We start from the raw sequence: 6,604 nt of genomic DNA on the forward strand, positions 1-6,604 counted from the left end.
TGTATAGCCTTTTAAACTTGAAAATTTTTTGGGGGAAAAAATATGAATTAACTCGTATTTTCCAGGGAGTGATTTTTTGTCTTATTATATTGTCAACAAACTTTAAAAATTTGTATGGCTTGCAAATATGTGAAGAGTATGAGTTTCTTAATTTTTTAGGTCTATAGGATTTTGTTGTTGTTCTTTAAAAGGTCACTAAAGATGAAGGGCCCAACCCACAACACTAGAGAAACTACTGAAACTGAAGCCAGCTTTTAAAGAGGGAGGATCCACCACTGCAGGTTGTGAATCACAGTACTTGTGGTCCTGTATTCTTCAATGATTTTAGCTACACTAAATGTATATCAATTGCTATTTGCAATTAATTTTTCAGCCACTTGAATTTCAAAGGGATGAAAGTTATCTCCCTTTAAATCTGCTTTAAACTTTTTAATACATTTCTGGAAGCAATTTGTATACAGTCCCACTAAATATTCTCATAAATATAGAATTATATTTCAATAAAAACCCCTATAACTTGTACTAAAAAAATTTTTTCATGTATTATCTCTTAAGAATGTTCACTTGATAAGTCACTAGATTCAGGGTTCACTATTTTTCTATACGGAAATTAGCCAAAGTTATAAAAAGTTATCCCCCTTTTAAATCTGCTTTTAATTTTCACACATCTAATACTTTCTGAACTTTTTTTGTACTTCCCTTAAATATTCCCGTAGATATAGAAGTTGTTTTCATGTTAACCATACTATTTTGTTCTAAGTAAGCTTTTTTAATGCATTATTATATCAAGAATTTCCCTTGATACACTGTAAGGCACTATAGATTCAGATTTACTGTATTTATTTGCAGGGAACTCCAGCCAGGTAAGCGATGGAGCAGCTGCCGTACTTATGGCCCGAAAGGGCAGAGGCCAAACGGCGAGGGATGAAGGTATTCGGGGTGATCCAGGTTCGCCGTGGTCGGCTGTCCCCCCGATATAATGGGCATTGGAAGTGGGCTATTCCAGAGCTTCTCAGAAGAGCAGGTATTTTAATTTTACTTAAATTTAATTTCAAATATTGTAAACCAAATTTTTTCCAGTGCAAGAAATTTTTGCGAGGTTCCAAGAGCCTTGTCATCAGGAATATTTTTCAACGTAAAAACCAGTCCTTAAAGTCTTTGTATCTAATAACAATAGATAAGAAAAACTTGATTGGGAAAATTAATCGCCGCGAACTAGTTTACCCCTGGAAATCACAAAATAAAGTTCTCTCGAATAAAAGTTGGTTTACAGTATGTGGAAATAATTTGGAATGTGTATCTGCACAGGAGTTGGCATACTTATTAATTTTAAGAAATGTTTATTATTAAACAAATACATAATACTACAATTACAGTATTATACATTTAGGCCATAATAAAAATATTCCTAAATTCTCATCCCGCCCCCTTTATTTTATACCCCCGCCTCGATTTTTTTTATTTCAGTTTTTTTTCATCGTAATTCTGATTGGGATCAGTATTCATCTACCATTCTACTTTCGTTTTAAATCCCGCAAAAGTCGACAAGATTTTGACAGCCTGAAAAGATGGTAATAAGTGTAATACATGCATATATATTTTAAACAAGGGTCATTGGTTGAAAAAGATTGGTGATGATGTGAAGTAAGAGATAATTGAACCTTTACTATGACTTTTATTCGGGTATTGTAGATAAAATTACACCGATTGACCAGGTCAATAAAAAACCTGCAAAATCCAAAAAATAAAAAAATATAAAATACTAGAAACGATCTCGTTGCGAGCAACGAGAGGTCTTCCGTCCGATTCTGAAATAAAGAACGAAAAATCCAGCCAAAAATGAAAAAGAAATACTGACACATGGGGGGTCTCACCCGGGTCGCCCTTCATGGAAAATTCAACGCGCTTTTTGTTATACCGAACTCGCTATCCATCACGCTATTGAGGTCACTACTCTAAAAGCACTTGTATATACTTGTATATACAGAAAATGTCTTAGATTTATGAAAGGCGGGCCACTATTCATAATTCTGGCCAAACGCCACGAGTAAATTTTCACGCCTTACCTTTGGAATGTCTTATTAAATAGGTGTGACAGCTTCAATGAAATGACAAAAGAGCGTTCTTATCGCGTAAATTTCGAGGTGTAGAAAGTATATTTAACACATCACATATCGTATATAGGCAAGTGACACTAAAGCAGTGAAATGGCAATGAATGGTTCACTTTTTTAATTTCCTGTTTATCACGAAGATGTGTAAGGATACATTGGATTATAAATGTAGTTTGAGACAGAATTGCAACGTACCTACGTCGTGACAATCCAAGAATTCCTTCACATTTCATTGCTCCTTATGTTGCTTTCATTCAATCAAACGCTCGACTGCCTCTGTAAACCCCTATTGCGAAATGTCGGAGTTGACAAAGACCTCCGCCATTTTGGTCCCGCTTCAGATTTTCAAATGTTAATATCTCGAGTTTGGATTTATCAATTTACAAACAAATTATATATTTAGCCTAATTAAAAGAGTGTTTATAAACCATCCAAAAATAATTCAAAAATATTGAAAAACAAAAAAGTTTAAAAATTCGACTTTTTAAATTCGCATCTGGTAACAACCGGAAGTAGAGACGACGAACAAAAGATCGCGCCCTGGATAGTACTTATCACGATCTATAATTTCTGAAAGTTTCACAGTTATATCTTTTGCCGTTCTTGAGATTAATCCTGGACAAAATGTCATTTTAAAATCAGAAAAGTGTCCGTTACTTGGCACCAGAAAAAAATTTCCAAAAAATCTCGCGGATAAAATAACTTCAGATAATGACACATTATTCCTGCAAATTTCATGAAAATCCGTCCAGTAGTCTTCGAGAAATCGCGTGCACAAAATTAGATGTACGGAAAAATAATAATAATAAGAAACAGTAGAATCACTATTAGGTCTTCCGTGAAGACGGAAGACCTTAAAAGCCGCCCGCCCGCCTCGATTTTTAAAAAAATTCGGATGAGAATTTAGCAATTTATATATTATGGCCTTATAGCCTTTTGATGAGGTCAATCCCTTGATATATAGACCTTAGAGAGAGCATATCGACCAAGCTTTCTCAAAGGTCTATATATCGAGGGATTGTACCAAATCAAAAATCTACAATTGTTTTATTATTTTTTATCAGTTAAAAAGAAATGTCTTAAAATCCTTCTTTCTAATACTTACCTTCTCATTCAAGGCATTGTTATGTCATTTGCATTTTGACATCACAGTAATGAAAACCAGCTGCAGTATCTGTTTTTAGCTCACCTGAGCTGAAAGCTCAAGTGAGCTTTTCTGATCACCCGGTGTCCGTCGTCCGTCCGTCCGTCTAGCTGTCCATCCGTCTGTAAACTTTTCACATTTTCAACTTCTTCTCAAGAACCACTGAGCCAATTTTAACCAAACTTGGTACAAAGCATCCTTGGGGGAAGGGGAATAAAAAATGGTAAAATCAAGGGCCAAGACCCCTTCCAAGGGGAGATAATGAAGAAAATACGAAAATAGGGTGGGGTCATTAAAAAATCTTCTTCTCAAGAACCACTGGGCCAGGAAAGCTGAAACTTATTTGAAAGCATCCTTGGGTAGTGAAGATATTAAATTGTTAAAATCATGACCCCAGGGGGAAGGGCGGGGCCACAATAGGGAATCCAAGTTTTACATAGAAATATATAGAACAAATCTTTAAAAATCTTCTTCTCAAGAACCATTGGGCCAGGAAATAAACTTATGTGGAAGCATCCTTGGGTAGTGTAGATATTAAATTGTTAAAATCATGACCCCCGGGGGTAGGGCGGGGCCTCAATTTATCCAAGTTTTACATAGAAATATATAGAACAAATCTTTAAAAATCTTCTTCTCAAGAACCAATGGGCCAGGAAAGCTGAAACTTCTGTGGGAGCATCCTTGGGTAGTGTAGATATTAAATTGTTAAAATCATGACCCCTGGGCCTAGGGCGGGGCCACAATAGGGAATCCAAGTTTTACATAGAAATATATAGAACAAATCTTTAAAAATCTTCTTCTCAAGAACCACTGGGCCAGGAGAGCTGAAACTTATATGGGATCATCCTTGGATATATATTAAATTGTTAAAATCATGACCCCCGGGGGTAGGGCGGGGCCACAATAGGGAATCCAAGTTTTACATAGAAATATATAGAACAAATCTTTAAAAATCTTCTTCTCAAGAACCACTGGGCCAGGAAAGCTGAAACTTATGTGGGAGCATCCTTGGATAGTGTAGATATTAAATTGTTAAAATCATGACCCCCAGGGGTAGGGCATGGCTGCAATAGGGAATCCAAGTTTTACATAGAAATATATAGAACAAATCTTTAAAAATCTTCTTCTCAAGAACGACTGGGCCAGGAAAGCTGAAACTTATGTGGGAGCATCCTTGGATAGTATAGATATTAAATTTTTAAAATCATGACCCCCAGGGGTAGGGCGGGGCCACAACAGACGGATGGAAGTTTTACATACAAATATATATCAGAAAAAATCTTTAAAAAAGATCTGCATCACTCAAGTTACTCAGGTGAGCGATGTGGCCCATGGGCCTGTTTTTAGAATTATCCAGTTCATAAAGACTATTGTGACGTTAGCCTATTGTTGCTTCACAGAAGAACGTTTCCAATTTGAGAAACAGCAGGTTTATAATTTTTTTTAAAATAGAAACATCCAGTCTATAACACTTTTTATACTTGATCATGTAATCTAGTTTGAGCCAATCAGATATTCGGAACAATAAAGAAAAATAATAAAACATGTTATTTTTACAGTATTACATATTTTTTAGCTACTGAGGCTTTCAGTTAAATTGATAGATATTCCAACTCCTGTGGTACTTGTCAAGTATCCTTAATGAAATAACACTTGTTCCAAGACCTTTGCTTTGATATTCAATCTGTTGTGAGCAGTGTAGTTGAAATAAGAAAGTTGATCAGTAGATTTGAAATAAAAAAGCCAAAGCAAATGGAATGAATCTTGATAATTATTTTTAAAAATCTAGAGGAATGCAGTTGATTATTAATCTAATTTCAATTGACCAAATTTTCTGAAAGAATAAAGATATAAAAAAAATATATCAATTCAGTAACGTAACCATCAGTTGATTTGTTTCAGGTTTAACTATTGACGACATTGATGTTTTTGAGATCAACGAAGCGTTTGCCAGTCAGGCTTTTTACACTGTACAGAAGCTGGGAATTCCTTCCGAGAAAGTGAACCCAGTAGGTGGCGCTATAGCTCTGTGTCACCCATTGGGCTGCACAGGGGCCGAGACAGATTGCAACACTCCTACATGAATTAGAAAGAAGAGGAAAAAGGTTTTGTTTTTTTTCTAATCCTTGATTGTACTTGATTTTTAATTATGAGAGGCCATTTAGGACATGTCAAAAATATTTTTCGAATTGTTTATAATGAATTGTCAGAAATTTGTGAAATTAAATTTGATGTCATAAAACATAAACATCAAAGGAATCCAATTTTAAATCAGCACCCAGATATTTTTCATACAGACTGAAACCCGAATTGAAGCAAATTACTTTCATCAATACTTATAGACTTTGATTGATCAAGAAGAAAATATATTTTTAAAAGCAGCAAGATTATAGAATACTTAAAATTCTTTTTCCTACATTCAAAATCTATCTAGATAAGAAATGTTAAAATAAAAAAAAAATAGCATCAATTTTCCAAAACATTCCTGACACAAATTAACCACATAAAAAGAAAATGGTAGTAACCAAACTAACCATGTACATGTACCAAAAACTTAAATAAAATGAGGTCTACTTTGTGTCTTTTTCAGGGCCTTTGGTGTGGTCTCTATGTGTATGGGGACAGGAATGGGAGCTGCCTGTCTGATTGAGTACCCAGGCCCAGCCTAACAGGTGCTTGTGGAGGGGGCGGGACTTAGGAGGGAGAGGCGGAGCTTGTGAAAGGAGGAGGAGTCAGGGGGAGGAGCTTGTGAGAGGAGGAGGAGTCTGTGATATTTATCAAGGCATTGATTTTCCTTTGACAAAGACATTCTACAATCTTGTATTTTTATTGGCCATCATAAGAACAATGAACAGGGAAAAAAATTGGTGCTGCATTTTTAAAATTATGTTTAATTAATGTACTGATACTTTATTTTAGATGTAAATTTATATATGCAGATAGTATAATGTTATTTATATGCTTGATAGGAATGATATAGTCATTTTACAGTGGGTTAAATCAAATAACTGATTGATTAAGACAGGATTTTGATTCGCAATTCAATCATTCTTCAAAACTAGAAATCAATCTGGGTCTTTAAAATATAATAATTACTGACAATAGTTCATGTTTAATTTGTTTTTAATTTATTTGTCATGTAACATCAATCATCATTAATCATGATATGTTTTCTTACTTAATAAATTATTCATTCCAGAGTTTGTCTGTTTCAATGAAACTGAAGGCATGAATAGTTGATTACTACTGTAGATCACTTAATTTTCGCGACACCTTATTTTCGCGAGCTAGTCATTGTCTCTTTATTAGTGAGAAAAAATTTTCAAGAATTGTGCTCATTGCTCTAT

At 34.6% G+C, this 6,604-nt stretch overlaps 1 pseudogene; it reads left to right on the forward strand.

Moving 5' to 3' along the window:
* The first annotated feature begins 191 nt into the window (after positions 1-191).
* Positions 192-6,448, forward strand: LOC134243621 (3-ketoacyl-CoA thiolase B, peroxisomal-like; annotated as a pseudogene).
* Positions 6,449-6,604: the final 156 nt, after the last annotated feature.

The sequence above is a fragment of the Saccostrea cucullata genome, unplaced genomic scaffold, assembly GCF_032062105.1.
Source record: "Saccostrea cucullata isolate Sc308-1 unplaced genomic scaffold, CSIRO_AGI_Scuc_v1 ctg21302, whole genome shotgun sequence".
Taxonomy (NCBI): Eukaryota; Metazoa; Mollusca; class Bivalvia; order Ostreida; family Ostreidae; genus Saccostrea; species Saccostrea cuccullata.